The following is a 12,934-nucleotide window of genomic DNA, read 5'->3' as shown; positions in this document are numbered from 1 at the left end:
GGCTCCCATGTGCATGAGTGCTTGCCCCAGCAGTGAACCACCAGCACTTGGTTTGGCTTGGCCTAACCCAGTCCCTGAGCCATGTCTGGAGACATGCAGGTCATGGGAAGTTGTTGGGCTTGGCTCTATCACAGAATCAACTGTTTTGGTTGGAAAAGACCTCTAAGATCACCAAATCCAACCATCAGAACAGGGCCTGGGTGCCACAGCATCACCTTGCAGCTGGGGGATGCTCAGAGAGCCCCTCTGTGTCACTGGAAAAGGGATATTCCCCTGCCCTGCAAAAGCCCTCTGGCTTGGGGCTGCTGCTCCAGCCATCCCCCTGGGGAAGAGCTTGCCCAGTGCACCCAAAGGGTTAAAACACTTCAGAACCTTCCTCGGCTTTCTGTGCTCAATTACCTTAAAGTTTTGACAAGCAGGATTGCCTAGACAGATGTGTTGACATGGCAACAGCTCCAAGGAGACTGCTGGCAGGAAAGGAGAGCAGCTGGCCTCCAGTCATGGCAAGGTGCTGCAAGCAGGAAGCTGCAGCCACTGCCCTGCCTGTGCCCCCAGATCCTGGCTGCCAGTGCCCTGGTGAGTGTGAATAATTCACATTTCTCACTGACAGCCTCTAAGGCAGCTGCAGTGACATGAGCAAGGGCTAGCAAGGCTCAGCTGCTAATTTGCTGCATTAATAATAATAAAGTCCTCCTGGTTTTGGCTCCCAGTAAGAATGGGCAGGGATGGAGGGTCAGGTTAAAGCCAAGTTTTCTGCTCATGGTGCTTCCAGTTATTGTTCTGTGCTTTCAGTTATCGTGCTTCTTTTTACCCCAGAGGGACTGATACACTCAGAGCTTACAGTCCTTAAAGCTGGGAAGCTTGAGGAGGGCAGACTGAGACTAGAGATGAGGAAGGAATTCTTGACAGTGAGGGTGGGGAGACACTGGCACAGGTTGCCCAGAGAGGCTGTGGATGTCCCCTCCCTGGAGGTGTTCAAGACCAGGCTGGATGAGCAGCCTGGGCTGGTGGGAGGTGTCCCTGCCCATGGCAGGGGGTGGGACCTAGATGATCTTGAGTGTCCCTTCCAACCCAACCCATTCTGTGAACCTGTGAACAATAACAGAGTTCTGTGGGCCCGCAGCTGAGGGCTTGAAGGGTGAAGTTGTCAGTTCTCAACAGAGAGAAGCTGCTGCTGGCTGAAGGACAAAAATTGCTTTCTGGGGATTCCTGGGAAGCTGCAGTGCCCAGCCCTGAATGTCTCCCTTGGGAGTTATCCTGCAGCTCCAGCTTTTCACAGGTGTACAGGTGATGCCTTCAGCTTGCTGCACAACTGCTCCCTCTCTGCAGTGGTCTAAAAGCATTGCCCTGGCCGAGGAGGAGCTGCTGGGGTCAGTACAGTCATGTCTGGAAGACTGCTCCTTAGAGAGCACAGACAGGAACAGATCTGGTGCTAGAAACCGAAACTGCTTTCCAGCCAACAGGGCAGAGGGCTTTGCAAACATGAACTAATTCAACACTGCTTGCAGAGAAAGCATTTGCTCCACTTGGCATGGTGTGGCAGCAGCAGGGCTGGTAACATGACCTTGGGGCTCAGAGAGAGACAGCTTTAACTGCAAACCCATCCTTCCTGCCCCCTGAAACCAGCAATGCAACAGAGCTGGGGGAGCCTGAGCTCTTCCCTCCACCTAGAGGCAAGAGAAAAGCAATCTAAAATCACCCAGCCTAGATGCAGCATCCATCACATGAAAGATCTGATGCACTTGCTGTGTCCTCACTGCTCTCCTCTCCCCATCCCTCCACTTCCACTCTCTTGTCCTCACTGCTCTCCTCTCCCCATCCCTCCACTTCCACTCTCTTGTCCTCACTGCTCTCCTCTCCCCATCCCTCCACTTCCACTCTCTTGTCCTCACTGCTCTCCTCTCCCCATCCCTCCACTTCCACTCTCTTGTCCTCACTGCTCTCCTCTCCCCATCCCTCCACTTCCACTCTCTTGTCCTCACTGCTCTCCTCTCCCCATCCCTCCACTGCCACTCTCTTGTCCTCACTGCTCTCCTCTCCCCATCCCTCCACTGCCACTCTCTTGTCCTCACTGCTCTCCTCTCCCCATCCCTCCACTGCCACTCTCTTGTCCTCACTGCTCTCCTCTCCCCATCCCTCCACTGCCACTCTCTTGTCCTCACTGCTCTCCTCTCCCCATCCCTCCACTGCCACTCTCTTGTCCTCACTGCTCTCCTCTCCCCATCCCTCCACTGCCACACTCTTGTCCTCACTGCTCTCCTCTCCCCATCCCTCCACTGCCACACTCTTGTCCTCACTGCTCTCCTCTCCCCATCCCTCCACTGCCACACTCTTGTCCTCACTGCTCTCCTCTCCCCATCCCTCCACTGCCACACTCTTGTCCTCACTGCTCTCCTCTCCCCATCCCTCCACTGCCACACTCTTGTCCTCACTGCTCTCCTCTCCCCATCCCTCCACTTCCACTCTCTTGTCCTCACTGCTCTCCTCTCCCCATCCCTCCACTGCCACTCTCTTGTCCTCACTGCTCTCCCCTCCCCATCCCTCCACTGCCACACTCTTGTCCTCACTGCTCTCCCCTCCCCATCCCTCCACTGCCACACTCTTGTCCTCACTGCTCTCCTCTCCCCATCCCCCCACTGCCACACTCTTGTCCTCACTGCTCTCCTCTCCCCATCCCCTCACTGCCACACTCTTGTCCTCACTGCTCTCCCCTCCCCATCCCTCCACTGCCACACTCTTGTCCTCACTGCTCTCCCCTCCCCATCCCTCCACTGCCACACTCTTGTCCTCACTGCTCTCCCCTCCCCATCCCTCCACTGCCACACTCTTGTCCTCACTGCTCTCCCCTCCCCATCCCTCCACTGCCACACTCTTGTCCTCACTGCTCTCCCCTCCCCATCCCTCCACTGCCACACTCTTGTCCTCACTGCTCTCCCCTCCCCATCCCCCCACTGCCACTCTCTTGTCCTCACTGCTCTCCCCTCCCCATCCCCCCACTGCCACTCTCTTGTCCTCACTGCTCTCCTCTCCCCATCCCTCCACTGCCACTCTCTTGTCCTCACTGCTCTCCTCTCCCCATCCCTCCACTGCCACTCTCTTGTCCTCACTGCTCTCCTCTCCCCATCCCTCCACTGCCACTCTCTTGTCCTCACTGCTCTCCTCTCCCCATCCCTCCACTTCCACTCTCTTGTCCTCACTGCTCTCCTCTCCCCATCCCTCCACTTCCACTCTCTTGTCCTCACTGCTCTCCTCTCCCCATCCCTCCACTTCCACTCTCTTGTCCTCACTGCTCTCCTCTCCCCATCCCTCCACTTCCACTCTCTTGTCCTCACTGCTCTCCTCTCCCCATCCCTCCACTTCCACTCTCTTGTCCTCACTGCTCTCCTCTCCCCATCCCTCCACTTCCACTCTCTTGTCCTCACTGCTCTCCTCTCCCCATCCCTCCACTTCCACTCTCTTGTCCTCACTGCTCTCCTCTCCCCATCCCTCCACTTCCACTCTCTTGTCCTCACTGCTCTCCTCTCCCCATCCCTCCACTTCCACTCTCTTGTCCTCACTGCTCTCCTCTCCCCATCCCTCCACTTCCACTCTCTTGTCCTCACTGCTCTCCTCTCCCCATCCCTCCACTTCCACTCTCTTGTCCTCACTGCTCTCCTCTCCCCATCCCTCCACTTCCACTCTCTTGTCCTCACTGCTCTCCTCTCCCCATCCCTCCACTTCCACTCTCTTGTCCTCACTGCTCTCCTCTCCCCATCCCTCCACTTCCACTCTCTTGTCCTCACTGCTCTCCTCTCCCCATCCCTCCACTTCCACTCTCTTGTCCTCACTGCTCTCCTCTCCCCATCCCTCCACTTCCACTCTCTTGTCCTCACTGCTCTCCTCTCCCCATCCCTCCACTTCCACTCTCTTGTCCTCACTGCTCTCCTCTCCCCATCCCTCCACTGCCACACTCTTGTCCTCACTGCTCTCCTCTCCCCATCCCTCCACTGCCACACTCTTGTCCTCACTGCTCTCCTCTCCCCATCCCTCCACTGCCACACTCTTGTCCTCACTGCTCCACCTCCCCATCCCTCCACTGCCACACTCTTGTCCTCACTGCTCTCCCCTCCCCATCCCTCCACTGCCACACTCTTGTCCTCACTGCTCTCCCCTCCCCATCCCTCCACTGCCACTCTCTTGTTTCTCTGTTGAATACCACACCTTTCACTCAGGGGCAGCTCTGGCATGCTCCTCAAAGCACACAGCACCTACTTGCATGAGCAGGCCCTTGATGCTTTGATTAAAGAGGCTCTAAGGCAACCTTTTGCGTCCACACTGCCCTGATGTGGGTCATCCATCCCAGCTCTGGGAAGACACCTCCTGTCCTTACAGAGAGAAGCCACCCTGAAAGCCAGGCCCTTCCCAGGCAGCCCAGCAGGCTCCAGGCACTGAGCTCACACACTGACACCTGCAGAGGGCTGGCCAGGGTTTTACTCCCTTGACACTGCTGTCATTAAAGCAGAGGAGCTGCTCCCTCCTCAGGAACACCAATCAAAGTCCTGCAGGGTTACAGAGCAACCTTTGTCATTGATAATTAAATATTAAAATGCATTCTAATAGGGGGGTTAATTATAGCATCCATACATACTTAAGTCCACTATTATTCATAGCTGCTCATCATGGCCCATTCATCACCCACCAAATCAGCCCAGAATCCCCTGCAAAGTTCCCTTTAAACTTTGTAAACCATCACTGCCCAAAGGGATGCAACCAGCCAGGAGTCTGCCCTCAAGAGCAAGGAGCCACAGCGTTTCTGAAGTCATTGCCTGACCCTCTACCCCTGCAGGAACTGGACAATCACTTCCCCTCCACCCAAACCACTCTGCCTCATGTTGGCCAGCAGGGAAGCAGGCACTGGAGGCTGCTTTTCTACTTTGGGAAGCTGCTCCCAGTGCTGTGGTATTCCAGAGCTCTCTGCCGTGAAGCATTGCAAGCAAGAGTTGTGCAAGAGGAGAGCTGTGTGCTGCACAGCTGCATGGGCACTGCCTGCCTCACTTTGCCCTACAGCTGCTGCAAGAGGTCCTCAGGGTGCTCTTCAAATTTGGTCTAATTGGGGCTTTAATGCTTGGGTAGGTTTAGGGAAACACATTCCCAGTTGGGCTGCTGAAAGACAAAGCCAGGAGAGCTTGCCCATGGGGCTAGAGGGGTTTTAACCCCTTCCCTCCCCTGCAAGGACATAAACAGCACCTGAAAAGGATCCATGGTTTCCCACACAGTTTCTAGGACTCTTCTAGTGCTGAAGGGTCAAAGGCTTCCTAGGGTTTGTCCTCCCTACTCTCCAGCCTGTGTGGTTTGGAACTTTGGCTCCATCAGCAAGGGGCAAGGATTTATGGAACTGGCATTTTGGAAAAACTCCTCCAGACAGTTGCAAGTGCAAAGGACAGGAGACAAAGAACAGAAGCCAACCAAGCTAAAATGGGCCTGAAGTGAGCAAATAGGAGTGGTGAACCCAGAGAATTCCTCAAGAGGGATGAATCCAGCTGGGACCAAAAGGCAGCAGCAAGTAGACAAGAGTTTTCCTGATTTCTACCTCCTCTCTCCTGAGGCAGAGCCATCCCAGAACTGTTAACCCCACACAGACAAAACTAAGGCACAGCTGTCCTGAGCTCACTCTGTGAGGCCAGAGAGAAAGTGCAGCTGTGCACAATGAGCCTGGCCAGAGTCAGGAGCCCTGCAGGTCAGCACAACCCTGGGAAGAGTTTTTTGGCCATAGAGCACAGAGGAGTCTCAAGCAGAGCACAGGAGGTGACTGATGCACTGAAGTGACCTGTACAGGACTTTCTCTGGAGCTGCAGTGATCAGGGGGACACAAACCTCTCAGCTTTCATACTCAGTGCCAAGGAGGAATGCCACAGGCTGAGGGAGCTGGGGGTGCTCAGCCTGGAGAGGAGAAGGCTCCAGGGGGACCTTAGAGCTGCCTTCCACTAGCTGAAGGGATCCTACAGGAAGGCTGCAGAGGGACTTTTCCTGAGGGTGTCTAGAGACAGGCCAAGGGGGAATGGTTTGAAACTGAGGCAGAGCAGGGTTAGACTGGAGCTGAGGAAGAAGTTCTTCAGTAGGAGGTGGTGGGCTGAGGGTGGTTTCTCTTCCCAGTCTCCATCCTTTCTTGAAGCAGATGGGCTGAAACACAACCCCACACTCAGAAGAGAAAATGAAAACATGACCTGGCAGTCATCAGAAGGCTCCCACAACCTTCTCCTTTTCTGCACACCCACATGTCATTGCTACACAAACATGAGCTGCCAGTGTGGGAGACTTTGGGGCAATGTTCCAGCAAGACAGGAGAAACAAACAGCAAAACAAGAGAGCAACAGCATTCTAACAGCTTGCCTGGAAGAGTCAATATTGACTAGCTAGCTGGAAAAAGCCAGCTCATCCTCCTTTTGGGGAGGGCAGTCCTGGCACAGAGCAGCCCTCCCAGGCACACTCTGCTTACAAAACACTGCAGGTTCCTTAGCAAAGGTTTCTGGCAGGTAGCAGCAAGCAGCTGATGTGCACAAGGCCTCTATTCACACAGAAAGGATTCCCAGAGCCTGTCTTAAGCCTCCAGAGAGTAAGCTGGAGACAGGAAAGGGCTTCACATGACACCAAGGGTAAGCAGGATTGGGTTCTCTGCACACCTCCCTGGGCAGCCACTGAGTGAGAACAGATTCCCAGCAACAGTTCTGCAGCAGAACAGGAAACTACACCCAGCTCCTCCTGGGGAGACCCTGGACACTGCTCTGCCCTCTTCTGTCAAGGAGTCCTTCCAAGAGGTTGAACTTCTTGCAGTTCTGCCCTGCTCTCCACAGTTGCATGAAAGGTAGGCATCAGCCCATCCATTTCTTCCCTAAGTTACTTCAACTCTCTCTCACCTGCCTGTGGCCAAAAGCAACCAGGAGGATTGCACCAGTTCCTCCACAATGACTCCCCCATCTCTGCTGGGAAACACAAGCACAGCCTTGGATCCTGGACCAGCTTCCCCAGGAAGACAACTCCTTATACTGCAGAGTGGCAGAAAGAGAGGACATTTGTTAGTGAATTCTGCAAGCCAGGGAGCCTCATGGAAAAGGAAGCAAATAATTGTTAGTTTTCCTTATAGAGAAGCATTAGCAGCAACTGTGGACTCTCTGGAGATAAGAAGATCCAGAAATAATCCCAATTAGGCAGGAAGGTTTTCTGGGTTGCTTTAAGAAAAGGAGAGGACTTGCTTTGCTTTACTTTGTTCAGCTTCTCATTTCTTGTGCACAGTAGCAAAAAGACCACCAGCAGGCCCCCAGGAAGGGAGAAGGGAAACCCTCAGCACCAAGTTTTGTCACTCCAAACTCTTCTGCCCACTGCAGGATTTCAGGCAGGGCACTCTGCTCTCACTCAGTGCAGCACCCAGGATTTGAAGGGGAGATGCCTGCAGCTCCCTAGCCTCATGCATGCCAGCTACAGGCTCCTTTATCCCTCTACAAGCCTCCAGCATGTCCTGGCTGTCCTGTGCTTGCCCCAGTTTGTGCAGAGGACAACACAGGGTGCAGCTGTACAGCTCTGGGGCTTTTCTGTAGAGCAGAGCATTGCCTGACAAGTGCAGGTAAGAGGAGCAGCCCTGGCTTCTGGCAGAAAGCTGAAGTCCTGTGGATCAAATACTGAGTGCACAAAACACAAACTCAGCTCTGCAAGGGAAGATAAAGCACCCCACAGCCAAAGGCACTCCTGGCCCACAGCTGGAAAAGGCAGAGAGCAGCAGCACAGGCAGGGGAGTCGAAGGAATCTGTGCTGGGAAGGTCTGGCATGGGGGGAAGATTGCTGCTTCATTTGGATGGGAAAGCTCCCAGCCTTGAAGGAGGCAGCAGACCTGTTGGGATCCACATGGAATACCTGCACAGTCCAGAGGCCTGCTGCAGGGCTTGGTGAAGCTGGCATTTGGCAAGCCTGGAATCTGTTGCTCCTCAAACAAGGGAGAGCAGGGAAATGCTGTGATCCCTGTTTCATGAGGCATTGAGGCTTCCTCCCAGCCATGCAGGGCCCTGATGGAGCTGAGCAGGGAACTGGACTCAGTATTTGTGTTTCAGCCACCAAAGCAGCTCATACCTACACACTGGAAAGTTCCCTGCTCAGCTGCTCATTGCTACTGCTCTCCCAGCCTGGCATTTACCAGCCTGCTGACATCTCTCATTAGCACAGCCAGAACTGGGGATGCTGGAAGAGCAAGGAGGATGAGCTCAGGTGGGAAGAAGCAGGCAGATCCTGGAGAAGAAGAGATCCCTTTTCCTGGCCTGCTCCTCCAGTGAAGAGCCAGAGAGAAAAGAATGGATATTTATAAGCAAACCTGTCTCTAAGGCAGCACTTTCCAAAGTCTAATAATAGGGCTTGGGTTTGTTTATTGCATGATTCAGATGGCATTGCATAAAGATGCTGGAAAGCTCCTGCCTGTCCCCAGAGCATATTCCTGAGAAGCTGTGAGTTAGAGGAGGGCCTGAATCCAGCTGCAGTGGGTTCAAGCCAGCAGGGTACTGGCACATTGTGTCCCTTCAGAGGTGCAGCCAGAGCCAGCAGAGATGCTGGAGCAGACACAAAAGCCTCCTCCCTTGAAAGAGCCACCCAGCTGCTCCCTGTCCTGAAACAGCAAGGTGAGAAGCCAGGGAGCCAAATCACTGCACCTCTTTGCCCCTTTGGTTTCTCAGCCCTGCAGCAGCACTAGGCAGAGTCCAGGAGCCCATGGTGCCATGTGTGCCTGGTGTGCTGGGGCACCACTGCACCTGCAGCAGTGCAAACAGTGCCAGGGCTGTGGGAAGCTGCCTGTCCCCAAACCAGGGGGAAAACCCAGCTCTGCAGATCACCACTGCCATGCCTGGGCACCACTGGGCTGCTCTCAAAGCAGACCTGGCAGCTGCTTATTAGTTCACCACAAAGCCCACATCCAGTGGCTCTCTTGCTGTTTACTGCTGAGTCAGGTACAAGGTGTGGACAGTGCAGCTCCCCCAGCCAGAGCAGGAGGGAGGATTAAAAACAGGAAAGGTCAAAAACAGCAGCAAGCAGGGCTCTGCAGCACAAAGCAGCACCTGGACAGCATGCTCTGAGGCAGAGTAATTGCAGTGATCCACCCTGCTCTTGGCTAGGCAGGAAATCTTTGCCACCAGCCCATTTCAACCCAGGGCAGAGGAAACTTCCCAGAGAATTCCTCTTGGCTCACTCCAGGCAGGGCAAGTGCTAAAACAATGTGGACAACTAGAAATCAGGGAAGGCCAAAGCAGCTTTCTCTGTGCTGGTGCTAGGATGTTCCCTTGATGTGTTAGCCCCCAATGCTTTTGTCTCTGTGCAGCTTGTAAAGCAACTTTTTTCCACCTGCTTAGACATGGCTGTAACTGGTGACAGGAAAGAGCTAGGCCAGAATTGCAAGCTCCATTTAGTCTCTCTCCTCAAAAGACACCAAATGTGCTGGGTGGAACACAGAGGCTTGGGGTTTTTTTTTTCCTTGCAAAAGGTGTTTGAAACCTGTTTTGTCAATCATGTTTGAACAACCTCCCAGGAATTTCCCCCCAGGCAGGACTGATGGAGTTCAGGACACCTGAGGGACCACACTGCATGAGAACCCAGGCTCTCCAGTCTGGAGTCAGGCATCCAGCACATATTTGGAGGACACCAGGAGGACTCTGCCTCTCCCTCTAGCCTCAGTCCTTGCCCCTTCAAGCTGCCCAGTCCAGCGTTGCCCAGCAGCTATCCTCTGGATGAAGAATCTGGGCAGGAAGGCAGCAGAGGACTGCACTGCTCAAGAGTCCTGCTAGGCTATGATGGATGCTCTCTCATCCTGCACATCCATCCTGACCCTTTTCTTTTATTTTTCTGCTGCTTAGCAGCCACAGCTGGAGTTTGCAAAGCAGACAGATGGGGCCTCATTAGTACCTCTCCAGGCAAGCAGATAGAGACATGTGCAGCTACTCCCAGGGACATGCACTGAATCTCAGCAGGGCTGGGATGATGCTCAGGTTCTGACAGATGCTGAAGGGAAAAGAAATTCACAGCTCTTTCCTCCAGCAGTGCCTGGAGAGCTAGGAGCTCAAACCCACTGAATTTCATTAGCAGAGCCTCTCTCCACTACTGCTTTGAGCCCTCCTTACAGCCACATCACACACACACAACCTCCTGACTCCATTCCTTCCATGGGATGCACCCAAATACTCTGCTTCTGAGGGCAGGACATGCAGCAAGGAAGGAGCTGCTACCAGCAAGGCCACAACCAAGAACTATCTAAGCAGTGGGCTCACCAGAGACACAGCAGGGAGAGGAAACAGCAGATCCTGACCATCTCTGCCCCAGGTACCAACCTTTGGTCTGGTCCCTTCAGTGTCACCCAGAGGATGCTTTAGGACTCTTCTCCCCACCATGCTTTGCAGAAACCTCAATGGAACATGGCAAGTGACTGTGCTTCCCCATGCCTACAGACACAGAGCTTGTCTCTGATGGGACAGAGCAGCTGCCAGCACACCACAGACCTGTCCTAGAACAACCAGCTCCCTGCAGAGCTGCCAGTCACACCTGGAAGCTGGCCCCTGGCACTCCCAGCTAAGCCAGCCCAAAGCCTTCCCAAGCCTACATGCAGCCCTCAACATTTTATTCACCCTTATTCATGCCCAAGGTGTCTGCTCCACACACCTCAGCACCTTTGCCCCTACCTCTTCACACCCTCCCCTCAGCTCCTGCCTTCTAAAAGAGTTCACTTCCACTCATTTTTCCTACAGAAAGAAGCTTTGAACAGGGGAAAATAAAACCCTGAGTCACAGACAGCTTAAGCATCACCTCTGTGGAGGTTCACAGAGGGCATCAGGTTGGAAGTGACCCCCAAAAGTCATCTTGTCAGCAGGGAGACCTCCAACTAGATGAGGCTGCCCAGGGATGCAGTGTCCAGTGACCATCCTTGGGAGCATGTTCTGGTCCAGGAGTGCCCTCTTCTGACAACCCCCAAGCCCAGGCAGGGCTGCTGGGTCAGGCTAGGGGGAGATGACCAATTTGGACATTTGCAAGTGAGCCACAGAAGAAGAGGCAGAAAAAGCAGGAGCAAAACTGAAATGGAGCCTAAAGGCTGCTGCTGCAGCAGACAGGCAGGAGAAAAGAGCTCTGCCCAAAGCTGCCTGCTTCTGAGAGTGCCAACCTCACTGCTGCTGCTTCCTCAGGGGCTCACAGACTGGATGGCTCCAGACAGGATCAAACTTGTTGGCTCAGTGTGCCAGGTCAGACTCTAGCAGCCCTGAAGAAAGCCATGTGGATACCTTCTTGTCCAGAGCTAGCCAGAATAACAGCCAGAGCCTTTCCTCCAAAGAGAGGAGACCAAGGTGGAGTGCACACACACTTCTGATGTGCTACCCAACAGCCCTTCTGCCTGAGGCAGCTCTAAGAGGGGAAGCCAGCTGAGGCAGAGCAGCAGTGTGTGGTGTGACCCTTTAGTCACCAGCTCACCAACCACAAGGCTTTATATGCTTTTTCAGAGCTCACAAATGAGCTGTCCCCAGCCTGCCTCCTCAAAGGGAGATCATCTGTTTGCTTTCATCAGATTCACAGAATGGGTTGGAAGGGACCTTCAAGATCATCCAGTTCCAATCCCCTGCCACGGGCAGGGACACCTCCCACCAGCCCAGGTTGCTCAAGGCTTCATCCAGCCTGGTCTTGAACACCTCCAGAGAGAGGACATCCACAACCTCCCTGGGCAACCTGTTCCAGTGCCTCCCCACCCTCACTATCAAGAACTTCTTCCAGCTTCAACCTCCCCTCCTCAAACTTCCTCATTAGAGTCAAAGCAAAGAGCAAAAACTACCATCAGGATCCCCTCCCACCTCAAGCTTGCTACCGAAACCAGAAAAGCAAACTACAAAAAGCCTTGAAAAAATGTTTTTGTCTTGGATGCAGCTCCACTTTTTGGTACCACAGCACAAGAGGTACAAACTTCATGGCTTCCACACCTGCATTCAAGAAGCAAGATCCTTCACCCACCTTAAAGCTGAGCCAGCCAGGCAGTCCCTGGCTCTGGTGCACTCACTCTTTGGACTTGTGCTGCTCACTCCAAGTCTGCTTATTTACTGCTGACCTCCTTGGGACTGAGGGCTGTTGGCTTTACCTCAGCACTGCAGAGACTACAGCAGCCCCGACTGGAAAAGCTGAGGGCAGCCCAAGCATTTCCTACCACACACCTCACCTGTGGCTCAGCCTTTGCTGGAGAGGCCATTAGCAGCTTCACCTGGCTTCAAGTGGTCTCAGCTGGGATCAAGAGATGGCCTCTGGGCTACATTCTCTGCCCATTAGCAGCACCCACGACAACAATTCTGTGCTAGCAGGGACTGGCTCCTGGAAGGCAGCTTAAGTGACCAAGGCACTAAAGGAGAAGCAACTTGTAGGGGGACTCCAGATGTGACCTTAAATGAGTTGTTGAGGCAAGGCTTTTGCAGCACTGAGGCTCCCAGCTGAAATCAGCATTAAAATGTGAGCTGCTCTTGTCTTCAGCAAGAGAAACCCAAGCCTTGGTTTCACAGACAACCAAAGCACTCTGGTCCCATTAAAACAGCCAACTGACTCAACTCCTGCTTTGGGAGGTCCCTCCCAAAGGCACAGGTTTATCCCACAGAGTGTCTCCTGGACACATCCAGGGACTGAGCAGAAAGCTGGGGACAGACTTCTGAGCAGGGCCTGTTGTGACTGGACAAGAGGTGATGGTTTGAAACTAAATGAAGGAGATTCAGAGCAGGGAGAAAAGAGCTCCTCACCATGAGGGTGGTGAGACCCTGTCCCTGGTTGCCCTGGGGAGTGGTAGATGCCCCATCCCTGGGGTCACTCCAGGGTAAGCTGGGCTCTGGGCAGCCTGCTGTAGTTGCAGCTGTGCGGGCTGATTGCAGGTGGGTTGAAGCAGAGGATCTTGAAAGCTCCCTTGCAACCCAAAGCA

Source organism: Indicator indicator, chromosome 34, assembly GCF_027791375.1.
Source record: "Indicator indicator isolate 239-I01 chromosome 34, UM_Iind_1.1, whole genome shotgun sequence".
Taxonomy (NCBI): Eukaryota; Metazoa; Chordata; class Aves; order Piciformes; family Indicatoridae; genus Indicator; species Indicator indicator.
The sequence above is the reverse complement of the archived record's forward strand: the minus strand, read 5'-3'. Positions refer to the sequence as shown.